Here is a 27,895-nt window from a genome sequence, read left to right as displayed (position 1 = left end):
AAGCCCTTCAAGGATGACTTCTTCCCTTGAGTTTGGTGGGAACAACCAACTCGTAAGCTGCCTGGACACCATCCCCATACTGGTCAAATTCTCTGCAAAGTGCTGTGGAAAACCGGATAGCCAGTGGCAAGGATACCAGTGTGTGGTCTTTAAGGCACTCACACCTTAAATCAATGTTTTGGTAAGCTTGTTCCCTGGGCAGTGCAGGAACCTCCAAACATCCTCCTTCTTGTCCCCATGACTGAAGCTCACAAACAGCGAGATCTGCAGGAACTGCCAAGAACAACTGCCTCAGCTACAGCTCTTCTTCACTTTAAAGGTACTGTGCAAAAGTGGTCAGGAAATCTTTTCGGCTGCGGTGAGAGTTTGTGAAACTTTTCAGACTTTGAAGACTCATCCTTCCATAAACCAACATCTAACTTTTCATCTGACCAAATTCTTCTAAGATCCGTGGCAAAGACCTAATCATTTACTACCAGAACTGTGCTATCCAAAGAAGACTCTGAATCATTGATTTTGGCTCAGGCCTATTGAATTGAAATGTTGGTTGTGGTGAACTGAAACCCTTTGCCCTGCCTATGAATTTATTTGTGCCTTGATTACTTTTAGCCTTGTATTTTTACCCCTTTCGAAAGTAATTAAAGTGCCATTTTGCTCCCACTTCAGGGGAGCGGAACTTGTTCAATAACTTCATGGTTGTGTATTTGTAGTATATTAGTATTTGAAAGCTGCTCTTGCTAGTGCAATGTTTTCCAAATGACTGTGTAAATAAATGTATATTCTTTTACCAAGAAATGTTGAGTACATGGTTATTTGAATCACTGTGATTGCTGGCCCTTTATGTAACCCCTTGCACTGCTCACTTTGCTCTTGAGATAAATCTGGCTGCTCAGCCACTGCTACCACAATACTGTGTAGTACAGGCTTGTACCAAAGGTGAAATTGTACTGACACGTGTAGTCTTAATTGCATGTAGTGGTCCTAAAGGGTATTGCATGTGATTCTGTCTAACATGCGCTATGCCGTTTCCTTCTTGGCGCACTGGCTTAGCCTCCTCTGTGTCTGTCCACAATGTTCTGCCTCTTATTGTCCATAGCCCCCAAGTCTGGACCCATCCAACTTGCTCATGGCCACTGGCTTCCCTGCCTGCTGGGAGACCCTCTCCCCCTTTGCCGCTGGCAGTTTAGTCTTCCTCCGGCCCCCTCAGGTCTTGGCCCCACTTTCTCCCTCCCCCCTCTGCATCGCTCTGGTCCATACTGACGTCTCAGCAATCATCTATTTCTTCTGATCAGCCCACCACAGTTCTATTGACAGCCAGGTGCATGTGTTCCATGCCACTGCGATGAAGCGCTTCGCCAGTATACACTCTTTCAAAGTCTTTCATTTTTGCTGTATGAGTCCTCTTCTTGCTGCCCCTAGGAACAGCCCCAACAGATAGTACTCCGGGCGCCACGCCCACATTTGCATGCCTCCTGCCTCCGCCCTGTCTTTAACATTGTCGCTAGAAGTAAGTTATCCCGAGGCAGGACCAGAACATGGGTAACATATCCGCCTTCTCTGCCGCGCAGCAGGAGCAGCTTCAGGTTTGCTTGCTTCCCATTAGAGACATTCTCTTGGTCGTAATGTATGCTCTGTGTGTGAGGTAGAGCTGCATTTGCTTAAATCTAGCATTCCTAGAGACCTTCTTTGCTTACCAGAGTATACTGCACCATTCCTCGTCTGTGAATGTTTTTTGGAATTCATCTTCCCATATAGCTCACGCTTGCAGTTTCCTCTAATTATTGTTGCGTAGGAGCTGTTCATAAAGACTGGATACTATGTGCCCTCCTTCTGACACATCATACCACGCTTCCAACTCCCCCTCATTCTGGTCTCCCTCGGGCAACTTCCTCCATCTCTTATTGATCCTCCGGACCATACTTTTATTCAATAAAAAAAATATCTATGTATGGTCTGCTCTTCTATTAGGGTCTGGAAGTCCACCCATTGTACACCTCTCCATAAGTCCCCAATCTGGGCCACTCCCTTGTCTTCCCACTGTGCACAATGTTTTGTTAGTGACTCTGTGCGGGTGTCGACTAACCCCACAAGGAGGATTTGCCTGGAGCAGGGTTCCCGTATCCCTTGAGTTTTCCATGCCCTCTACCACAGGGTCAGGTCCAGTTTTACCACGTTGGGAAGCAGCTTGGTTGCAGCTTCATTTATCCATAAGAGTTCCCTCAAGTAATATTGATGTTTTGCCGGTTGAAAGACCAATGTGTCCATGGATTTATCATCCCCCATCCACCATACCACAAACTGTAGTTGGCCCATCAGGTAATAACGTTCAATGTCCGGTAGCCTGATCACCCCACCATTCATAATCCCTTTGTAAAGTGTTCAGCGCTTTTCTATTCATTCACCCACCCCACAGGAATTCTCTTGCCATTGTGTGGAGTTGTTTAAAGAAGGACCCAGTTACGCTGTGTGGAATATTCATTAAATAATATAGTAAGTGGGGCAGTCCCGTCATCTTCAATAAGGATGCCCTTCCTATCATCTCCAACTGGAGTGTCTTCCAGAACTTCATCGCCTTCCCTATTTTGTCTAGGGCCGCCTGTGTGTTCGCTGTGTGTGTAGTCATGGTGTCATGATGTATGTCCACTCCTAAGAGGTGGAAGGTTACTGGCATCCATAGCTTAGGCAGATGGTCGGGGGTAGCCCTCCTTAAGTCTGCTAGGGGGAACAAAAATGATTTCTCCTTATTAATAGTGATTCCCAACAGTCTGGCGAAGGCCCCAGGGCTTCCAGCAAGTCTGTGAAGTGTTCCCTCAGGTTCTCGACATAGAGGAGTATGTCATCTGCGTATATTGAGAGTTGGTGGACACCCTTCTATCTCTATTCCAGCGTCTCTGTTCTCTGCACTGAGGAAAACCGTTAATGGTTCCAGGGCCAATATATATACCATCGAGGAGAGTGGACATCCTTGCTTCGTACCCCTGCCGATTGTCACCCCTCTGAAATATGTCTAACCATTTTTACCCTTGCCCTTGGATCCCTGTAGAGCAGTCTTATCCAATGGATGTAACCCTCCCCTATCCTAAAATGAGCGAGCACGCTCAGCAGACAGTTCCAATTAACAGAATCAAATTCCTTTATAGCATCAAGCGGCGCCACCGCACATTCCCTTTGTCTCTGGTTTGTGCTGTTTACTACATGGTGGAGTCTACACAGATTCCATGTTGTGTTCTTCCCCGGTACATATCCCATTTGATCCGTGTGTACCAGCACAGGTATGACTCGCTTCAGCTGATTCACCAAGGCTGCAGTCAGGATTGTGGAGTCCTGGTTTATCAGGGAGATCGGCCCATAGGAGCCACACTCAAGGGGCGGCTTCCCCGGTTTTAATATAGGTATATTGATGGAATCCAACAGGCTGTGCGGTAGCTGTCACCTCTCATTTGCCTCCTTATACATCTCTAGCAATCAGGGTGCCAGGGTGTCTTTATATTTCGTGTAAAATTCCCCGTGTAGTCCGCCCTGACTTGACTGTTGTAAGATCGGCTATTAAAGCCGTCAACTCATCCATTGTGAGGGGTGCCTCCAGTGTCTGGGATTGTTCTTACATTAGCTTGGGAAGGTTAATCTCCCCCAGGGTAGCGGTTAGGTCCGTTTTCTCTGCCTCTTGTTTCCAGGAGTACAACCTTACATAGAATTGGGAGAATACTTCATTTATCCCCTCTTGAATCCTCACTTCCTCCCCCTGCTCATCCTTAATTGCATGTATGGGTCATGCCTGTTTTCCTGCCTGGTGAGCCAGACCAGGAGTCTACTGCGCTTATTCCCTTCCGCGTGCAGCTTCTATATGTACTTATGCACTTATGTACCCGTAATCCTGACTCCCCAATTTCTCCCAAATGGCATTGCACTTCAGCCTCTGGTTCCTCTCCATTCATTCCATCTCGTGTCTCCACCCATTCTATCTCCCTCTCTACATCCCCCAGCTCTGCCAATATGCCCCCCCTGAGTCCTCCCATCTTCCCAATCACCGCACCCCTGACCAATACCTTGAATGCTTCCCAGACCATTCCGGTGCTGTCCACTCTCCCTGTGTTATGGTCAAAATAGTCGACAATCATCTCTCTAATTTGCTCTTGGAAGTCTCCATCCATGACTGTCATGTAGATTTGGGGGCCCATTTATATGTGTTTGCCCATGTTGCTATCAGCGGGGCGTGGTCTTATAATGTTTGTACCTTGATGTGTATGCCCGTGAACTCCCCAAGAGTCACCCTATCCATGAATAAATAGTCTATTTGGGTGTATATGCCATGTGGAGCACCATAGTTTGCATATCCTCTGGTGCCGGCAGATACCTTCCTCCAGATGTCTTCCAGTTGCAGCTGGTCTAGAATCCTTTGCAGAGCTCTGGCCGCTAGCAATCTTTTTTTGGTGTCTGATCTGTTCACCTGCGTGTTCAATGTGCAGTTTAAGTTGCCTGACCAGATGAATGATGCTCCCCTGTATGGGGCCAGCCGGGGTGTAATTGTCCTGAAGAACACTGTAGAATCATGAGTTGGGCATTTGTGTTTATCAGGCAAACCTCTATGTTCTCCAACATTCCATGCACGATTGCCATTCTACCCCCCAAGTCTCTTTCTTGTCTCATGAGCTGGAAGGGTACTCCTGGGGCAATCCACATCAATACCCCCCATGCGTAATTCGAGTTCAGCTGTACATTTGTCCACCCCATTTCTTGGCAATCTTTGTTTGATTTTCGGCTGTCAAATACATTTCTTGCAACATTGCTATTTGGACTTTCGCCCTTTTCAGCCAGGCCTAAACCCTTAGCCTCTTAACGTAAGCATTCAATCTTCTGACATTCCAGGGGACTACGATGGCTTTTTCCTGCCCCAATTAGTTGCTGTATCTCGCAGTCCATGTGCTGTCCTGGGTCTTGCAACAGGCTCTCGCATTTCTTCGTGATTATGCTGCCTTCTTGCCCTAAGCTGTTGCTGTGTGGCTCGTGTCGGTTTATCCCAGGGCAGCCCCATCCAGAGAGTATCTCAGGGATTCTATGGTGAGTCAGCCAGCTAGTCTGGTGGCTTCAGCTGGTGCCGTCACCCAGTCCCAGTGACTAACTTCTTCTGGTGCTGCTCTGGATGGGCCTTCTCCTGACCTCGTGTGCTCACCCTCTTCATTTCCACCCTTCCATATCTCACCTCTCAGGCTCCGCGCCTGTGGTCACACTGCCGGCAGAGCTTCAGTGTCCCCTCTCGCTGCCTGTGTCGAGTTGAGTGCTGCAGTGCTGTAGCGGTGCGATTTGTACTGGTATTTCGTGAAGGGGGGGCCCCAATGCTGCCTACTGGCGTAACAATCTATGAACTCTCCCTTGCATCCCATCCCTCAGCTGGTTCCAATGCTAGTGGTGGTTCTGAGCATGCCACGGCCGCACTCCACCCAACGTAGTTCACGGCTGTCCCAGCTCATCTGTATTAACTTGCTCCTGGATCGCTCTATGAGGTGGTTGTGGGTTTCGTTGTGGGTGAGTGGACAGTGCCCTCCCACGTGCCAGGTATTCTTTCTGTGCAAGTCTATAGTGCTTCGCTCTTCAATATGATCCGCTGCTCCATGATGCCCTTCGGTGTGGAGCTGAACTCCTCCACCGTAGCTTATTCGCTGCCCCTCTCCTTGTGCCCTAACTGTCCCAGTCTTGCTGACGGGGTAGGAGGCTCTGCTAGTGACAATCAGATCAATGCAGTGGGCCTACAGGTTTTGCCCTCTTTCATGGAAGTGTATGTTCTTGAGCAGTCCAGGTAACCTGTCCTCAACAACCTCCTGCTGTATGCCGGCACTGACTGGTGATAAGGCCTGCTGTGTTATAATGGTGTTGTAGTGCTTACTCGTTGCTGGTCTATCTCTCTCTGTATACTTCATGGGGATCCACTTCAGATCTGTGCGGAGCTCTCCTCACTTCAGGAATTGTATTGTCCTAAGCAGTGGACTGTGCCCTCCTCATATGTGCCGTTGTTAAGTTTGGATCAGCATTTCCTTAAGTGGCCCCCAGCCTCGTGGTGGCTGCTGATTATGCTTAGTCCTCCTGCAGTGCGCTCCGGAATACAACCCACTGCTCCTTCAGTTCGTCGTCTCCCTGCCAGATGCTTCTTTACCTATGTATAAGGGTGATTCACCCCTGGGCCCTCACTGGAAGTCTTGGGGGTGGCACTCACCAGGTTCCCTGATGCAGCGCTCCCCCCGAACGCTCTGGTGGATCAGCCGTCCAGAGCTATGGGCACCTCTTCGCCTGGGCATTCCTCGCATCTTCCTTGGGTAGAGTGCAGATTCCCCCGACTGGGGCTGTGGGCACTTCCTGTTGTCCTCTCCATCTCTGGTTCCTCGCCACCAACCTCCTCCGTAGTGGCTTTCTACCTCTTCCACTCAGTCGCGGTGCGTCTATGTCCGCATCTGCTTCAATTCTCCCCATGTGGTGGACCGGGTCTTCTTCGGCAACCCCAAGGTGTTTTAGGGCTGCCTGGTCGCTGGCGGGGAGGTTCCGCCTGATATTAATGCTCCTTTCATGTGCTGGCGATATGTGCCTTGTGCACAATGCCTTCCTTGCGTCTCTTTCTTCCTTGTCATCTCCGCAGGGCTCATCCGCCAGATCAGCGAGTCGTGGCTGCCATTTTGTAGGCCGGCACACTGATCACTCTGTTCTCCTCCCTGGCCGCTACCCAGTCCGCTGTTCTTTGAGTTTTCTGTCAGCCGGCCCCCAGACCTTCAGGCACCTCTCCTTCACATTTCTGCAGTTGTCATTGCTCTTTCTCCCAGGTGCAAGGATCAATATGTCGGATCATGCGTGAGCTCCTGATTTCCACACCCAAATGCATGGCCGCCAAGCCGTGCCCACCCCCATGGTTTCATTTTAATTACACTTTTTGCTTTTAGTGTCACATAGTGATTGAGAAATTGTCATAAACATTTCAATGAATGTTGGCGTACATTCCATATTAAGCTGCATGTCCATTTGTACACCAGACGGCTTGTTTGGACAAAAGGAACATTATTTTGAAAGTTTGTTGGGGATGATTTTTCTATAAGGGTTTCTTTTGCGATAGTGGTATCTGCAACCACTTCATAGTCTTGCACATTATTGTCTATGCTAATTGGGTTTATTTGTTCTTGTTTATAAGCCTGTCCATTGAAATATGGTTCTGTGTTTCTTCTGTGAAACCATTCACGTTCACAGAGGTTGGGAAAGTTATCTATATTGACATTGTGCATGTTCAGAAATGGTTTTCATAGATTATTGATTAATTTAGTTTGTGATTTAATTCTGTTTAAATTTCATATAAAGAGCTTTTTTCTTTAGTTTGAATGTGCTGTCAATGAGAACTTTGAGGACAAGAATGCTGCAGTAGATTTTAAGCATACATTTTGACTCATATTTTTTGATGAGATTGCTAAGAGCTCTATGGTGGAATAGATTTTTCAAAATTGACGTTTTGGAATGTTTTACTGTGGCTACGGTAACTTTGGTAGAATTAGTGTTAGGTTAATTTTTAGGGATAGTTTCATTTGTAAATCTTTTTTTTTCCTTTTTTTGCTAAAAGAGAAGCTTACATTTTTTACTGCTGACTGGTTTAGTTTTGTTGAGTGAGGACACTCACTGTTCTGTTTGAATGTTTTCTAGACAGTGTTTTAGTGGCAGATGACTATATGGCTAGATCCTAGTAGGCTTTCTGTACTGTCTAAGTGTGTGTTTGAAAGTTTTGGAATGTTTATGCATGTGTTATTGTAAAACAATGCTGGGTGTGTGGGTGTGATTGTAGAGGGTTATGAGAGACATTTGTGTTAGGCAATAAGGAATTGGTGGTGTATTGAATAAAGAGCAATGCTGAGATTGGGTTAGAAATAGTGTGACTCCGGCAATGAAATGAGTGAGAGTAAAATATAATATTGTTCAGTAGAAAGGAATGCTTTAGGTTAATACATAGTGAAATAATGTTATTTCAATTAGGGAGATTTTTACATGCTATATTAGGGAGATATTTACATGCTATATTAATATATTTACATTGTATGACATGAAGAGTCTTCTTTGTTCAGTAGCTCTATTTGACAATCTTCTTTTTCCTGTAATTGTAAAATAAAGTTGGTTGGTACTATATGTGGTAATGGTTAAGTAGTTTCAGTGGCATAAGTTGTTATTTATTCAGATAGCAGCAGTTATTGGAAATCGGAGTGAAGAAACTTGTGTTATGTGTGGAGTACGCGCTGGGGTGAGATTAAAGCTCTGGTGCAAATGGAACGTTGCATGGAATTAGCACTAGGGCAAAGTGTGCATTATTTTAAAAAAAAACAGTGGGATACGTTAGAAAATGATTGCCGCATGAAAAGTGAAGTTTGACATATTATGAAAAACATGATACAATTGTAGTAGGGGAAAACAATGCATTTATAGTTTTTTTTGAGCCTCAGGAAAGTTTGCACAAGGGCTAATACTGAATGGTATTAGCAGCAGAGCAAAGTGTGCCTTGATGTAAACATGCATGACATCATTTTTTTGTTGCACTATGGCAAATTTTGTTCTGGTGCTTTTAATATCCTAACTGCACTTGTTGTGGGGCAATCGATTTTAATGTGTTCCAGTGTTTTTAAAAATAGGCAATCTGTGGCCTAGTGATAATACTGTGCAGCTTTGCAGTTGTAGCAGTGTGTATTGTCAGTATATAGTCTATTATAGTAGTGGTTGCAAAACAGCAGTCCGTTTTATGAAAGCAAACATGTTGCATTTACGATTGTCTGTTTTTTGTAGGAATTTATTGAAAGGGAAAACATCCATAGATACATTGGCAGTTCCACCATGTGTCTGTTCTTTTGAAGTAAGGAACATGGATCAGTAAAATATTGTAACCACTTTTTTAAGTGGTACTTGTTGTAATGAGGTATAATATTTTGCCACTACATGAAATGTGATAGTACTGGATTTAAAATGTGTAGCATTTTGTACAAGTAAAGGAAAGGTGTTAGGGAGAATTCTCAGAAAAGTGCTAATTCCTCTCTACCTTAAAGACCCCCAGCAACTTTGCTTGATTTTGAGGACTTGAATGTTTAAACCTGGATAGAGTGAGACCCTTGTTCCCACTCTCTCATGTATGTTAATGTGATTTTGAACAGTGTGTTTCTTTTGGTTGTGGAGTCTTGCAAACTCCATAGGCATCATCTTTTACATTGTCACACAGCACCTTCAGTGCAGTGGCACAGGGAAGTCTTTCCGATTTTCCAAATATTTAAATACCTTCTCTTGGATGAACTACTGAAGAGCAGTAAAGTGAAATTGACTTTACTTACATTTGTAACTTTCTAGACCCAGCACACACTATCTTACAATAGGGTGCTGGAGGAGTTACTTAGTATATCCTTTGTCTAGCTTCTCATGTAACATTTTTATGTTAGCCCTTTCCTCAACGAATGGCTGGCGGCAGTGGTTTACTTTTAACTACCATGGTGTGCTTTTACCGCGGGCTGCGTTTGCAGCTGCAGTAAAGCACCCAAGGGTGCCATTTTTGTAAAAATGGCCCCAGTCTTCCTTTTTCGCCATTTCTTTGTGGAAAGGTCCTTTTTGATATTTATTCTGAGCACCAAACCAGGTTTGGTCCCTTTGTTCCATTTGTCACGAGTGAAGCCCGCTTCTGGCTCCAGGGTATCTGGTGAGGGCAGGAAACAAGGGAGGTGCCTGAAACTCTCTGTGCTTGGTCTCCTATAAGACAAGAATGCACACTGGGTGACTGACAGCTAGGCTGGAATGAATGGGAGAAACCTGCTGAAGCTCTGAATTCGACAGAGAAGTGCCGGCAACAACTTCTCCCCTTTAGTTAGTGGGACCAATCAACTCAAAGTAAGCCACATGGACATCCTCTCGAAGCTGGTTGAATGTCCACTGTAATTGCTGCTGGAATCAAATAACCAGGGAGAGGAACACCAGATTGTGTGCATTTCTTTTAAGCTGGATAAGAGCTCCAGGAAGATCCTCTGGACTCCCGTGAAGCAGGACTGACCGTGCCTGAGCCAACTCAACAGAGTGCTGGAACCCAGATGCAAGGAAAGCCCATCTTGACAGTCAGGAAGCATGGTGTTGCTATTTGCTGTAGACACGAGGAGCAGAAATAATGAAGTGACAGTTGTTTGAAGATTGATGGTTGTGGTCGGTGACCATCCCATTGCAGTGCAGGAGTCCCAAAAAGTCCTCTCTCTTGTCCCCACAAATGAGGCACAGGAGCACCAGGATCTACAGAGCTGCACAGGAACAGAAGCCATCTGCTGCACGTTTCTTCAACCTAAAGGTACTGTACAGTCTAAGAGAACGTACCTCTTGGTGTGCCACCTTGCTTGATCTCAATTGAGACTTGTCTCGGTTGCTCTTGTAAAGTTGCTTGCATCTTCTACTACTCACAGGCCTAACAGTGTATGGCCCTACATTTGATTCTACTTTGGTACAAAGATTTCTAAAACATTGTGCAAGACTTTTACTTTTACTGCAAGAAGTGCTTCAGTTCACGTTAACTTTTGATAACTTAACATTGGCTGGCTTGGCTCCCTGAATGACTCTTCTCTCCTCTGCTTATGTGTTTTTCTTTCCTTGCAGGAAAGGGTTGACTGACTGTGCATTGTTTTTTTTGTTTTTTTAACATACTTACATGATGAAAAATAATTGTGTAAATACTTGTCTTATTCTGATACCTTTTTACTTTGACAAACCTCTCAAGTATATTCTAAACGCAACAGTGATATACTAATGTCCACAACACCCTAGCTATTGAAGTCACCTTAGGGTGTAGGTAGTGTCTGTGAGCCATCCTAAATGGCTATTTGGTGATTTTGAAAACTAAGAGTGTGTATTTTTGATGTGTATGTGTGTGTTGATTTATATTGCTTCCTTCTGAAGAAGGCTTATTCAAACTGACTGTTAAATAAATTAATAATTGTTTAATCAAGAAACCTTGTGTGTAAGTGTTTATTTGAATACACATCAGTGTGAATCTCTGTGTAACTCCCCTACAGCTCCACATTGACACCTCGTGAGATAAGCCTGGCTACCCATCCACATTACCAACCTGTATAGTACAGACTTATACCAAAGTTTGGTTTCCTATTGCCAGTAGGTCAGGGTTGTTGTAGTGCACCCAGCATACAATCTTGCCTAACAAAAGGCAGTTGCAAAAGATTTTTAGAACACTGTTAAGTGGCAGTTGGTCTCAGGAAGTCCGATATGTTGACATTACATGTAATTACATGTAAGTAACTTCCACATAATGTGAGCAGGTGGAACATTTTGAAATACATGGCATTTGATAGGAGTGGTTAAAAAAAGAGCTCTGTCACACGCTTTGGCCTCCCGTGCTCTCGCCTTCCTTCTTTAAAATCAATCTATCATTCCTCTGTCCATTTACTATGTCTTCTCTCCTATCCTGACTATAGCTCAGCATCACTTGCCTCGCTCGGCTGGCTACCTTTCCATTCCCAACTTAAATTACATGTTCTCTGCTTAGTCTTTAAATCTCTTCATGGGCTAGCTACTGATTATTCTGCTGCACTGTTGCCCTTCTACAGTCCCTCCAGTTCTCTCTGCTCTTCCTGTCTTTTTAAGTTGAATGTTCCCTTTCCTCCTTGTGCTCAATCCCACTTTTGTTCCTTTCAGCTTCTCGCTCTTCCTCTGCCTGCCTGGTCTATAACTGTTTACTCTCTCTTTCATGTTTCTTTGAAAACTCACTTTCTCCACTGTCCCTGATTGTTCACTTCCAGAATTGATGTTTAACCTATACCATTGATCATTACTTTTGTACCGTTTGAGTTTACCTTTGTGTAGCGATTTGGATTAAGGTGCTATATAAAATACAATAAAAATACAAATACAAAGTAAGTGGCAGTAACCCTGTGTATACATTTTTAAAGGTGGTAAAAAATATTACTTTAAAAAAAGAAGCATACCTGTACTGTGTCTTGTGTGATGTGGTTATTGTTGAATCTGCAAATAGACATACGTGAGAGTTTCACAGAGGTTTATTATGCAGGAGGCTCTGAATGACAGGTGGCAGGCACCTGGGAGTTGAAATGTACACCTGAGGTGTTGAACTGAGGTGACAGGGTTACATGTAGAATTTTTGGATGTGATTGGTAGATGCATGTTAGACTGTTTAAACATGTTATACAGATACAAGTAAAAAGGGTAGAAGGGCTGCCCTGTCGACAGTGTCCGCTGATGTCTGTGATAGTCCATGGACATGCACGTGCCATCTGGTTCTTTTAATGATGCCCTGTAGGGAAAAAGCACTGCAGACACCAAGGACAATCACAAATGTTTCAAGGTTGTGGAGGAGGTGTTGGAGTGTACTGGAGCATAGGGTAGCAAATGTTTTCATTCTTGTGTGAAGTGGTGGAAGGATGGCTATGGCTATGAAGAAGCAGAGGGTGAGATTTTTATTAGTGCAACTTAACCATGTCGCCCCTTTAACAAAGTTTTTTCTCTGAATTTCATAGGTTTTTACCAGTGCACCCTAATGTGTTGCAAGTGCCAAATCTCATATTTACACCAATATATGATCATTTTCATCCAATCTAGAAAGTATTCAAGTAAACACTGAGTGATTCCCCACATCGTAGCAGCATTTTTAACACTTCTACAAATGTTGGAGTTGTAGTAAGAGCTTCCAGGTTGACACTATAGTCAAGAGCTCTGTGGAAGAAATCATCAACTGGATAGCGAATTGTATGCATGGGATGATGCCTATGGGTAACAAAGTTTTCCCCTTAAAATCTAATTAACATCATGCTTCCCATTTCGATAAGGTCATCTGTTCTGAAAAGAAAAAATGCTTAGAGCACTAAATGCTTTGGAACGTACTACCTATTCCCCTGAGTGTGTCAAACTTAGAATATGTATAGGAATTGGCTCTATATCTACAGGGCATCAAATAATAACATCAATTGGCAAAATATGGTTAGTATTCTCTTGGCAGGAGACACTAAGACATTCTGGGCAAACTATAGATCTGTAACCAATAAGGGCAAATATGAGCTTGTCTGGGATATAGACAGAAAAGTCTGGGCTACATTTCTTGCTGAGAAATGTAAGGGTGAAATTGTCCACCTTGAAAAAAAGCCTATTGAAAATCTCATAATAATAGTGATGACATCAGGGCTATTATCAAAATATTGAAAATGTCTAGATCCCCCGGCCCTGATGGGGTGTGTAATACCATCATTAAGGAAAATGCAGATATATGGGCTGATATTCTGGCTCTCATCTTCTGGAAAATAATAAATACTGGGATCATACCAAAGTCATGTAAAACTTACTATACTATCCCAGTATTTAAAAATGGCTTGTTCCTCCTGCCAGAGAATTATCACCTGCTAGCCCTTATCCACGTGCCGAGCAATCATTTTCTGTACTTTCATACTGCAGGAAATTAATGCTTGGGTATCCCACAATAACATCTTGGATAGAGCACAAACTGGTTTCCGTAAGGGCTGTGCTACCAATTATAATATTCGCTTGACCAATACCCTTATTGAGCAAGCTAAAGGTTCACCTGAAATAGACTCTGGTCAAAACATGAACGCATGGGTATGCTGGCCCACCTTTGCTATGTGTGTAAACTAATGTATGAAGATAATAACACATGGATCAGGCTTAATAACTTGGGGCTCATGTCAGATCAGATTGCGGTCAGAATGGGGGTACGACAGGAATGTGCATTAGCGCCTATATTCTTTAATCTATATATGGCAGATTTTGGGGATATATTCATTGAAAAGCTCAACAATTTTCCTAAGATCGGTACCAGCAAAATTGGTTGGATTAGCTACGCTGATGTAATCCTCATATTTGATATTACCTATAGGAGGATTTGTCACAGTGCTGAGGCTATTTGCACCTATGCTGATAGTAATGGTTTGAAGATAAACCTAGCAAAAACTCAATATATGGCTATTGGCCGAAAGCAGTACAAGAAGCCTACCATCTCCTGTCCAATTGGCACTATTAAAACGTTTCTTTGTACAAGTACCTGGGCTATGAAGTTACCTCAGAAAAAGCCATTGTGAATGTGATGGTGCAACAGAATAGAAGAGGTAAAGTTCTAGCTACTATGGGGGTGGTTCTGTTATTTTCTAAATGCACAACATGGTACAGTTTGCATGGTATATGCATAAAATATATGCAGAAGTTATCATATGCATTTTTGTATGCCCTAGAGGTATCGTATGCTGATTGGTCCTTGAGGGAGTATACTGGAGGAAAATATTGGGCCTGTCGAATTTTTGAGGCTGTGAGATTGGTGTTCGGGCTAATTTCACTATCTATCCAAATCCAGCATAATAGTGCCAAGCTATATATTAAGATTATGCATGCAGGATGTAATTTTCTGTTATATGTTATGCGTTCTGCTTTCGATGATAGCACAAGCCTTGCAATGAACAAGTTTAAGGAAATGAATGAGACATTTTTAGCTTAATTACGATGGGATCATGGCAAGGGTGCCATGATCAGATCCCTAAAAATTGTGTGGAAAAATACTACTGGGTAAAGAGCCATGAGAAAGTTGACAGCATGAGCTCTTTAAATACTTACTCCAGGATGTGTTTTAGGTATAAAGAACACCAACCTTACCTATAGCTTCTCCTAACACCATCTATGCGAAGAATATTCATGATCATTAGACTAAATTGACTGAATGTGCTGTAAATCAAAGAGGCATGGTATGACATTCCAGCGAAGGAAAGGTCTTGCAGAATATGCTTAGATAAAAGAAGTGAGGTTGAGACTGCAAGGCATGCCTTCACTAAATGCCCCAATGCCCCAACATGAGATCTATCTATGAAAGCTACTACACAAAACATGTGGAAGATCTTAAATATATCCTGTGAAGCCTTTTGGCTGAGGTGTTTGTCAGGATATAGTAGGAGCCTGACTATAGCATTGACACAGGTTTGGAAATGTGCTGATAAACATCTGCGAAAATTTGAGGACAATATCAAATTGATAAATGAGCTGTGAATTGTTGAGCTAAATGTGCCTGCTGCAATATAGTGGACCTCCTTCTTGCTTCTTGTATCAGTTGTTTTGTTTTGTTCCTCTGTGTTTGTTTTCTTTTTAACAAGTTGGAGTCTATATTTTGTTTTCCTTTTCTTTTTCTTTTAGATAGGTATGAGTGATAGCCTTTGTTCAATTCATTTTAAGCGTAGATTGTGTATGTGTGTTGTAGATGAATATGTTTTTTAAACGATCTATGGTTGTTATATGTCTGTGATTGTATATATGTAAATGTAAATGTTGAAAATTTTATTTGAATTCTTTGTGTAAATGTTTATAACTGTACACACAATTAAAAAAAAATCTTGTAGACACCATCTACTTTACATTTCTCACTAAAGTAGTTGGACTCAATAAGATTATCCAACATTGCATTAGCATTTTGGATTATGCTAATAGCAATGATGGACAATTTTAAACAATAGGGACCATAATCCACGCACCTTCATAACTGTCCATGGTCTGCACAATCACCTTTCTAGAAAGCATGCACCATAACAAGTACAGCCCTAGTATCCTATTAGAACATATTACATTCAACATATTAAACTTCCACACACCAGCTGCCACTTAACAATAATCTACACATCTTTTCCATCTGCATTAACCAAACGTAAACAAACAAAATGTACACAGTGCTCCCATAAATACACATATGCATGGTACAGTGAGAGCAGTTCATAAATAGAAGGGAAATTATCAATAGTCTAGTACTCAAGGGGAGCCCAAAAGTGAAGTTCATGAAATACCAAGGTAAAAGGCCACTGGTTAACTGAGAGGGCACACGACTCTCAAGGGTGGGGTGTATCTTAACCCTAACGTCCACTTAACAAACTTAAGGGCGGGCTGCAGTTTAACAGTAACGTCCACTTAACAAATTTACCAAACTTTTTATGTACATTTAGTATGTTTTATGAGTGAACATGTTACATGCTGTTACATCACTGTATACAAATTATTAAAAAAAAATAATTCCTCTTTTAACAAAACAACTATACAGATCCATTAACAAACATATGTTATGCAATGCATATTTAAATGTATCATTATCCACAGTGCATGCAACAAATAAAAATCATTGTTTTTTGCCTACGACATGATTCTTGACCATAACCCCAGATGCAGCAAAACACCCCTATTAGTCACTGCACCTACCCTGCATCCTAACTCAGTCTAACTCAGTCTCCACTGTACCCTAATAATATTACCAAAGGCCAGTGCTCATGGCTTGCAGTCATGACCAGTCTCTAAAATCCATGGGGCATACGCTTCAGCCATGCCGCATTCCCCAATAAGAAAATTACATCACACATTTCTCCTTGGTGAGGGGTAGTCTCATTTCCCAGGCAACAAACTTACATAACTGTACTTACATTTTAACACTTTCAAAACATTAAACTTACCGCACACCGATTTAGAAAACCATGCTTTCAGATCCTTGCCAATGCTCTTTCCACAAGTTCACTACTAATCCTTCCATGTTTCATATTTGCAGAAGTGTCAAAATGTACATACATGCAAATAAAAGTCATATAACGTAACCATATCTTTGCACAAACATTCATGGTTGTGGCTATACTCTTTCTGCTAACTTTTCTACAGATTCATCAAACAGCAACAAACTTATAAGCCATATGAAAATGTTCAGACCACCCCTCTAATGTTGCTCCCTGTAGACCAACTCGCAACAAACGTTGCAACATTTTTCAAGCAGCACCAAATTTATAAGCCTCTCAAATATTTTCGGACCCCTTCCCTCTAGTTCTGCCCCCTCTTGAGAAATCAGCCTCAAGCTTTTCACACATTCAGGATCAGGTCTAAAATAATACTGCAAAATGTCATTCAATTTCATAGAGTGGCGGAAAAGCTACGGCCATTCCAACACTCCTTTTCACATACCCTATTGTGCAGAAATATGCAGAGATTGGAGATATTTACAGACATTGAAGAAAGAAAAATACTCCTATTTTTGGCTTTTCATGGCCATATCCCATCCCATCCTCATCCCCCCTCACGTCCCCAGAGATTTTTCAATAGTTTCACAAGTACAGTATTTATATACCACGGCTGCTGTTCGCAAATCCAACATTCCAACCGTTTCAGAAAATATAACGCACAAGAAACACTGCCCCACCTTAAAATTAAGGACTGCCCAACAGTTTCCTCTGTCCACCTGCCCCTCTATCTCTGTGGTTGGTGGCCCTTTCCACCTTCCTTTCCCCGCCTTATCTTTCCTTTCAAGAAGTAGTAAAACCACCTCAAAATATTTAAAACAGAAAAAAAGTTCCAAAACACTTGCTACCCTTCCCTCATCGACTGACTCCCCCGATGACCGCAGACTACCGTGTAGTCTGCAGACTCTGCTGCCAATCAAAGGGGTGCAGGCAGTTTTAACTAAATTTCACTTATTTAGTCTTTAGTGTTGGCTCTGAAAAGAACCTTTTTTGGGGGGTTTGTGAACAAACAACTTTTTTGTTCCTTTTCTTGCTTTTATATACAGTAGTACTGTACCCTGTACATTGTTGCTTCCAATTTTATTTTACAGGAACTGCTTTAATGCATTCCATACAATACATAGCAAAGAAAATGTGCATTTCGGACATTTGTGAAATGAACTGCGATTCACACCATCAGATCTTATATTGTCGCTCTTAAAAGATGACATTCCTAAGGCATATACAAAGCAGATACAGTAACAGTTCCATTAGGCTTCTGAAAAAATCCTTCAGGGCAAACTGCAAATAATTTGCTGTTGCATACTCCTAACTGTTCCCTCCACAATGCACAACTATAATATCTGTACATTTGCAATGTGCCATGCTCTGAAAAAATAACAGCAAGCTTGCCCTGTTTAAAGCACAAACTGAATGGCACAAACCTTCCAATTCTTGCAATCCTATACTTTCACAGATACCATGATTTTCAGAATGGACCTTCAATGACTGGATCGAAGAATATCCCAAAAAGTCAGACATCTTCTTCAGTACTCTCACCACGCCCAAGAAACTTGATTGGCTGATCCCTCAATGTCCGCAGACACCATGAATGTCTGGGGTCACTGCAGCCCCATTTCCATGGCAGACATTCTCAAAAGAACTGGATATGGCACATGTCATCCACGGACTACTGCAGCATTCATGGACAAACAGTTCAATTAGGGAAGAGGGGTGGGGAGGTGTATACTTAATTTAAGTAATTTATTGTACAATGGTGGCTCTTAAAAGAGCAGTTTTTTTGCTCAGTTTTCATTTCAGTTTTGAATTAAATTGTGTTGTTTTTATGATTTGTATTGCCTAGAACTACTTTACAAATGTTTTCATATGCACTGTCCATCTTTTTCATATACACTTTCTCAGTGCATTTTGAATATTTAAAAGAAAATCGCTCTGAAAAATAGTTTGCAAAATCCAACTTGATGTTTTCATTTTCAAAAGATAGCATGCCAACACGATTCAAAAAAGCAGATACAGCTTTATTAAAACAAATACAAATTCAATAAACACTATGTTCAATGTTAAATTGTAATACAATCATAAATACTATTTAGACTTCAATTATTGTATTCCATTGTGCTACAAATACTGTACACTCCCCCTACAGTACCCATAATTACTATACACATATGTCTATAGTGTATGTGGCCAGTGGCCACAACCATCACAATATAATGAAACCATATAACAAGTACATACATACATATTGAAACAAAAATAACTTGCCCAGAACCCACTTCCAATTCAAGTGATGTCCCTGGACACCGAAATTGACTACGGACATGACGGCACCTGCAAACCCTTTTTTCACCTATAAAAACAGCACCATATCATCTTTATTCCACAACCATATCCTTTGCAAGCCCTCTTTCATCCATCAAATAACTCCAAACCCATCCATTCACAGCACTATCCATGGACTAACTGTGGTGCCTGGGGACTACCCCTGCAGGCACTTTTTACACCTATCAATTTAGCACTATATCATCTTTCTCCACCCCCCCCCACACTTCACAGCCCCTCTTTCCACCACCAAATAACCGCAAATGTGTTTTTCCTTCACTGCGCTGTCCAACATGGTGACCGTTTTGGCAAATATGATGCACCTCACGCTCTTCGACATCCAATCAATGTGCATGTCCGATGACTGTGGACATCACGTCACCCACCTGGGCCAATCATGGGCCTGTCTGCGGACCAAATCCAGATTAAACTAATTTATTTTTACCTACTTTTTGGCCATTTAGAAAAAAAACATACTGAATGGATTAACACTAAATTTACAAAAGCAGGACCAACCTGCCGCTCCTGCTGCAAATTTAGTGAAAATCCTTCCAGCGGTTTGGGCTGTAGTTGTGAGCAAAATATTTTTTCCATTACATCTATCTGATAAACCACATATTTTGGGACGCCCTTATACCTTTGCCCCCTACACAAAACCTCACCAAACTTCGTAGAATCAATCTGACAGCACCATAAACCTTTTTGCAAGGTTTTGTGAGGATTCCTCCAGTGGAGGTGAAGTTATAAGCTACCCAAAAAGTGTTCTTTCTGTGGGTTGGGAAACTTAACCATAACTACAGTGTGGCTGCCGCATGCCCTGTAATTACACAGCGATGGTAGTGGCTGTATAATTATGGTTAAGTTGATAATCCCATAGCAAGAGCACTTTTTGAGCGGTTTATAACTTCGTTCTCCCTGGACGAATCCTCGCCAAATTTTGCGAAAAAAGGTATATGGCCCATTCTGCATTTTTTTGCAAAGTTTGGTGAGGTTTGGTCTGAGGGTGGGCAAAGTTATAGGGGGGGTCCCAAAATGTATTTTTTTCCCATAGACTAAATGGGGAAACAAATTTGCTCACACCTAAGCCCAAACCGCTGGATGGATTTTCATCAAATTTGCGGCAGGAGCAGCGGCTTGGTCCCGAAAGCGTGCTTTTTTGGTGAAAATATATCCAGTAGATTTTTGTAATATGACCAAAAAGTAGGTGACAAAAAATAGTGATATCTATGTCTGCTAGGTGGACACACTTCCCTGTTTGCTCCGCGGACAGGACACCCATTGGCTAAACGGCTTGCGTCATGTCTGTGGACACGTGATGTGTTCGCTGATTGACAGGAATGAAGTGTGAGGTGCGTCATATTGTTTTTATGCGCCCGCCATCTTGGATCCGCAGACATCCGAGGACAGCGCAGCGACGAATGGGGAAGAAATACAAATTTGGCAAGTGTGTTGGTGTGTAAGAGTGCTTGGGGAGAGTGGGGGAGTAAGAGATGGGTCAAATGCTGTATTTGTTTAGGTGGCATGCACCCCTGATGTGTTTGTCATGTCCGCGGTCATCCGCGGCTGTCCGCAGGCATAACAAATGTGATGCAGTAGCCTATATAGCCAGTTAAAATGTTTCATTGTATGGGTGTGAGTTTAGGAGTAAGAAATCCAAGTTTCCCAACCCCTTTTACTGTGCATTTAAAATGTTTACAAACTCAAAAATTAGCTATTTCCCTTTTGTGTTTGTCCTGAGATTTGGTTGTGTGTTTGTTCTATTAGGCTTTGTGTAACTTCATCCATGTGCTTCCCTTACTTTTTCTTTGTATTACCAATTTTCAAAATGTGAAAAAAGGATTTCCACTCTTCTCCTTCTTTTTGAGTCTATTGTGTTTGTGGAGGTAGGTCATAGTACCATGTGTCCACACCCATAGCCGGTGTCAAGTGAGGTGTATGATTGTTGGAAGGAAGCGGATAGAAGATCAGAATAACATAAGAGGGTTTCCATATCATCAAGGGAGAAATAGAGAGATGATGTAGAGGATGAAGTGGAGGAGGCTAGGCTATTGTGGAGGATAGCCAGGGCATTGAGTCCTTGTTCCAAAGCAAGTGGAAACGTATGTCAAATTTACTAGGAGGCCATTGGCATAATGTCATCAGGGGAGAAGATTGTGGAAGAAGGATGCACTACAGGATTTCCTGGATGATTTCTGAATAGATCAACTCAAATTTAGAAAGAGAAGCAAATCCTAAGGAAGAGGGGTGACAGATACATATAAGTAATGGGGCACCCTCGATGAAGATGAGTAGAGCATGAATGTGGTAGTCCTACAGGAGACTGAAGAGAAACAGGTGAATAAAGCAGTTCCGGTACCTCCGCAGATGTCTAAGAAGAAAGAGAATGACCTTCTGATACAGCCCATGTACCTCTGCTTTTTGTGCATAGCAATGCTCATTTTGCACTAGTGGACCATCCACCAGCAGTATTATTATCCCCATCTGCACATCAGCATTTTAGTTATGGTGAGAATAGCTGTTTTTTTCAGTCACAAAGGGGCTGACTGATGGGACATGCAGGTGTATACATTCTGTGTTGCCAAAAGACCATAAATCTGCAGGAGCTAAACTCACAGCAGTGAATGATGCAGAGAAGTGTCAAGACTTGATGGTCGTGTAGCCGATGGAACCTCTGTCCCCAAGTACCACTCGGGCAAACAGAAAAATAACTGCTCCGAGCGGTCTTTGAGGCCACAGGTGGTGATCTTCGTCAGCCGCAACAAGGAATGCCTGTAGATGCCGGAAGGTGCCCCCGATGACCGCTGTAAGGAAAACACGTGATTAGGTCAAAACACGGAACCCCAGATTTGCATGTGACTGTATAATAAGTCTGGAATAGGGCTTACCATTAAGAGTTGGTCAGGACTTAATAAAGATGTAACAAAATGTGTCAGAAGCAGCCAGCAAGGATGACAAGATTGATGAAATCACCACCTGACGTAGAAGCCAGAAAACGTAGATCAATCAGAGTAGTCCAAGAACATAGTTCATGACAAAGGATAATCCGATAGCAATCCAGGGACAGAAATATGGTCGAATCCAGTAGAGGCAAAGTTCCAAACCACGGTACCGAGAGGGAAAAAGCCAAATCAGAGTCCAAAGTTCAATCCGAGGTCAATAGTAGCACACGTCCGTAATCCGTAACACGCCCAACAGGATCAGCTGTGAAGCGTTGAAGGCAGTCAGCGCGTCCCTTTTGAACGCTGACTGGTGATCACATGACTCCGTCAACCGTCACGTGATCGAGCATGTTGAGGAGGAGCTCTCAGTTGCCGGCAACGGAGACGTTGTAGAATGCCCGTGGCATGTCTACATGGCAACTGCCACCGATTGAATGGAAAACCAGTGTTGAGATGGAAAAACTCTGCGTCGTTGACCTTGTCCCATTCCTTGCTGGCAAGTCTTCAGGGGAGAGTGTGTTTTGTGAGGTGTGTTCAAAATACGTCGGGGCGTGACAGAGCCCCCCTCAAAGGCCCACGACCCCGTGGGCTGGAAGGGTTTTCCCGATGGAACCTAGACACCAATAACGGGGCATGGACATCAGAGGACGGGACCCAGGACCTCTCCTCAGGACCATAACCCAACCAGTCCACCAAGTACTGTAACTTTCCCCTAACCATCCGGGATCCCAGAATAGAGCTCACTTCATAATCCTCCTGGGAAACCACAGGGACAGGGCCAGGGGCAGAAGAAATGTGTGTATCATCAGTACAAGGTTTAAGGAGAGATGTGTGAAAAACAGGGTGTAGCTTCCAAGAAGTGGGGACGGCTAGTCTATAGACCACCGGGTTCAGAACTTTAGAAACTTTATACGGGCCGACAAAACGGGGCAGCAGTTTACGACAACCCGGTATGTGGAGATGCCGTGTAGACAACCAAACCCGGTCGCCTGGTTTATATGACGGGGCCTCTTTTCTTTTTTTGTTAGCGGCAGAACTCATAGATGCCTGAGCCTCCTGGAGATGGACAAGGGTTTGTGCATGAATGGATGCGAGATCTCTGACACAATCATTTGCCGCAGGGGTACTGATACTCGATACAGGGACATTGACAGGTTTCAAGTCAGGAAAGGGCAAAGTACGAGCATGTTGGCCATAGAGCGAAAAAAATGGAGAAAACCCAGTGGCCGAATGCAGGGCGTTGTTATAAGCAAATTCCGCAAAATGAAGAGAATCTAACCAGGTGTTCTGGAATTGCAAAGTTAAGCACCTCAAATACTGCTCCAGGACCTGGTTAACTCTCTCAGTTTGCCCGTCGCTTTCTGGATGATAAGCCGATGAAAAACGAGCATCTATACCTAGCAGTTTGGTAAGGGCCAACCAGAAACGTGAGGTGAATTGGGATCCCCTGTCTGATACAATGACATTCGGTAACCCGAACAGACAGAAAACTGATTCAAAAAACATACGAGCTAATGAGGGAGCAGTAGGAATGCCTTTACATGGTAGAAAACGGGCCATTTTTGTATATGGGTCTACAACCACCCAAATCGTGTCATAGCCTTGTATTCGTGGTAAATCAGTTATCAGGTCCATGGATACTGTATGCCATGGTTTCGGGGGTATGGGCAATGGATGTAACAACCCTAGTGGACGACCCTTCCGGGTCTTGCATTGTGCACATATAGAACAGGTGTTAACGTACGTCTCCACATCTCGTCGCATCGATGGCCACCAACACCAGCGTTTCAACAAGTCTAGAGTACGTCGCTGACCTGGATGACCATTGATTGGAGCATTGTGTGACCATTCTAAGGCTTGGTTACGAGAGTCACTGGTAGGGAGGAACAATTTTCCTTGAACGAAAGGCAACCCATCCTGCATAACGGTATCCCAATCATCCAATACTTGAGGATGTTGTATAACCCATTGGCGTATGGCCTTTAACATAGGAGGAGATGGAGTACAGGTACAAAGCACATGGCCTTTACCTAACAGAGTTTCAGGATATGAAGGGAGAGGTAGTCCCCCAGGTGAACGGGACAAAGCATCAGCTTTACCATGAGACAAACCCGGTCTGTGTTTGACGATGAAATCGTATGCAGCAAAAAAGAGGTGCCAACGAACTTGCCTACTATTGGCACATTTCAAAGACGCTAGATCCTGTAAATTTTTATGGTCTGTGTAGACGATAGTCTGATGTCTTGCTCCCAAAAGATGGTGTCTCCATATCAACAATGCGTCTCTAATGGCCAATAGTTCCTTTTCAGTGACCGTTTAATGAATTTCAGTCGGTGTGAACTTCCTGGAATGATAGGCCACCGGGTGTAATGCTCCGGTAGTAGGACAAGGCTGGGATAGGACGGCCCCTAAAGCAAAAGAAGAAGCATCTGCTTCTACTATATACGGAAGCTCTGGGTCTGGATGCTGCAGAACTGGGGCTGTGGTGAATGAGGTTTTAAGGGAGTCAAAAGCTGTTTGATGTGCATCAGTCCAGAGAAACGGTACTGAAGGACTGGTCAGTGCAGTTAATGGTGCGACCATGGAGGAAAAATTCGCAATGAATCTTCGATAAAAATTTGCGAACCCTAGGAAGGATTGCAGTTGTTTCAAATTAACAGGTACTGGCCAATTTGTGATAGCCTGAACCTTGGATTGATTCATTGTTAGTCCCCCCGGTGAAATATGGAAACCCAGAAATTCAACTTCAGCTGTATGAAACAGACATTTCCCAGGTTTAGCGTAAAGTGAATTCCTCTTAAGTCTAGTGAGTACTTCTCTAACATGAATGACATGTTCAGCTAATGTTTGAGAAAATATCAATATGTCGTCCAAATACGCTACGACATAAACATCCAGAATATCACTAAATATGTCATTTACCAGTCGTTGGAAAATGGCAGGGGCATTACAAAGGCCAAAAGGCATCACCAGGTATTCATATAATCCTTGGCGAGAGCAAAAGGCAGTCTTCCACTCATCCCCTGGTCGCATACGAACCAAATTATATGCTCCCCGGAGGTCCAGCTTAGTATAGATGGAGGCATTGGTTAACTTGTCTAACAGGGTAGAGATGAGTGGAATAGGATAACGGTTCTTAATGGTAATTGCATTCAGGCGTCTATAATCTACACAGGGACGGAGATCGCCTTCTTTTTTAGGAACAAAGAAAATGGGACTGGCAACGGGTGATGAGGAAGGCCTGATGTGTCCTAACTGTAGTGCATGGTGTATATATTCCTTAAGGGACGTTTCTTCAGATGGTGATAATGAATGTATGCGTCCCTTGGGAAGCGATGCCCCATCGATTAGTTCAATAGAACAATCATACGGTCTATGAGGAGGCAGTATCTCAGCTGATGTTTTATCAAATACCGAATGAAAATCATGGTATTCTGAGGGTACTCCTGACAATGTGGCACCCACTGTATGAGCTGTTTCATATGTACCGTTCTCCCCATCAGGGGCTAAATGTAGGGCCCCAAGTGCTCTCGCAGGATTGTTTGCTTCACCTTCCGATAGACAAAAATGTTGGCAAATGTCCGATTCAAAAGAAACCTGTCCCGTACCCCAGTCTATGAGGGGATTATGTTTTTTCAACCAGGGGAGGCCTAGGATTATTCCAAACTGTGGTGTGGATATCAAATCAAAAGACAATTGTTCTTTATGGTTTCCCTGAATAATCACGTCCATCTGGGCAGTCTGTTGTTTAATTGGACCAGAAGTGAGAGAGGAACCGTCCACTGTTTGGACTGGCTCGGGATGTGCCTTGGTCACTAATGGAAGGTTCAATGTTTTGGCAAAGGTATATCAATAAAACAACCAGTGGCCCCTGAATCAATAACTATATGTACTGTGTGTGAACACTCCCTATCAGGATGAAGAACTGCTTGAACGACCACTGGTCTTATTGGGCCGAAAGTAGGAACTCTGGGGTTGTGAATCAAGCTCGTCTTGTCCCCCATATTCAAGGACGAGCTTTCTGAAAACCCGAGGACTTGTTTTTTGGGCGTCTTGGGCATTCTTTGACGAAATGACCACTGAGTCCACAGTAGAAACATGCATTGTCGGTTCTCCGACGCTCCCTTTCGGTCTGAGTGATGGGACTTCGTAGACCACCTATTTGCATGGGTTCACTTGTACCATCCGGTGGAGAGGGCAAGGATTTACCTGAGAAGCCAGATTCCGCCCGACGTTCAGTCTTTCGAGCGTCTACCTGAAGAACTAAGTCTACTAGTTCAGGATATGCATCGGGAAGGGAAGGTATTACAGAAAGGGCGTCCTTCATAGTGTTACACAGGCCTTTGTAAAATACCACAGCTTTCTTATTTTCGGGCCATGAAGTCTCAGCTGATAATTGGTTAAAGCGTGTGATGTATTCTATTAAGGTTTGTCTGCCCTGGGATAATTCTAAGAGCTCCAGATCCCGAGACTGGGCTTTGTACCTGGTGTCAAAAACTTTGGCCAATTCACTCACCAAAAGATCAAAATCATAAAGGGCTGGATGGTTGTTCTCAAGAAAAGGATTAGCCCAGGTAGCTGCAACCCCGGTCAAATGGGATAACAAAAAAGCTGCTTTTGTGGTGGAATCATGGAACACCAGTGGTCAGCAAAGAAAATGAAGTTTACACTGATTAATGAAAGTGCGATATTTTCTAGGATCACCCTGAAATTTCTCAGGAGGTGCCAATGGAAACTGTGTAGGTAACACCACAGGAGTAGGTGGGGTAGGAGGTATAGAGGGAACTGGTGGTGGTGTCGCCTGATCCCCAAATTCAGCATCTGCCGGTAGAGGGTTGCGGGTACTTTGGATATTATCTAGACGATGATGTATCGCGGTAGTAGCAGCCGCTACTTCGGTTCTAAGGGATGCAACGGCTTGCATTAGAGCAGCCACAGGGTCCCCGGCAGTAGGTTCCATCGTCTGAACGACCAGAAAAATGGCTTCACAGTCTGTCAAGACTTGATGGTCGTGTAGCCGATGGAACCTCTGTCCCCATGTACCACTCGGGCAAACAGAAAAATAACTGCTCCGAGCGGTCTTTGAGGTCACAGGTGGTGATCTTCGTCAGCCGCAACAAGGAATGCCTGTAGATGCCGGAAGGTGCCCCCGATGACCGCTGTAAGGAAAACACGTGATTAGGTCAAAACACGGAACCCCAGATTTGCATGTGACTGTATAATAAGTCTGGAATAGGGCTTACCATTAAGAGTTGGTCAGGACTTAATAAAGATGTAACGAAATGTGTCAGAAGCAGCCAGCAAGGATGACAAGATTGATGAAATCACCACCTGACGTAGAAGCCAGAAAACGTAGATCAATCAGAGTAGTCCAAGAACATAGTTCATGACAAAGGATAATCCGATAGCAATCCAGGGACAGAAATATGGTCGAATCCAGTAGAGGCAAAGTTCCAAACCACGGTACCGAGAGGGAAAAAGCCAAATCAGAGTCTAAAGTTCAATCCAAGGTCAATAGTAGCACACTTAGTCCGTAATCCGTAACACGCCCAACAGGATCAGCTGTGAAGCGTTGAAGGCAGTCAGCGCGTCCCTTTTGAACGCTGACTGGTGATCACATGACTCCGTCAACCGTCACGTGATCGAGCGTGTTGAGGAGGAGCTCTCAGTTGCCGGCAACGGAGACGTTGTAGAATGCCCGTGGCACGTCTCCATGGCAACTGCCACCGATTGAATGGAAACCAGTGTTGAGATGGCAAAACTCTGCGTCGTTGACCTTGTCCCCTTCCTTGCTGGCAAGTCTTCAGGGGAGAGTGTGTTTTGTGAGGTGTGTTCAAAATACGTCGGGGCGTGACAGAAGTGATGCATGATCCAGCACCATCTGACTTTCTTGTAGGCTGTCCGCAGCAATGCAGTACCCCCTATACCCAGTTAAAATGTTTGATTCTGGCCACAACCACCACAGCATATCACACCCATAGATCACATCCATAGATTCAAACATCTATCAAATATTAGCAAATCTACAGTTTGTATACTGTTTGATTTGTATAGTTTGTATGTTAAGTTTTGGCTACGTCATGTCATTAAGATTGTAGAGTTTGGTAA

Source organism: Ambystoma mexicanum, chromosome 5p (genome assembly GCF_040938575.1).
Source record: "Ambystoma mexicanum isolate Mex_15411 chromosome 5p, UKY_AmexF1_1, whole genome shotgun sequence".
Lineage (NCBI taxonomy): Eukaryota > Metazoa > Chordata > Amphibia > Caudata > Ambystomatidae > Ambystoma > Ambystoma mexicanum.
This window is presented reverse-complemented; position numbering follows the sequence as displayed.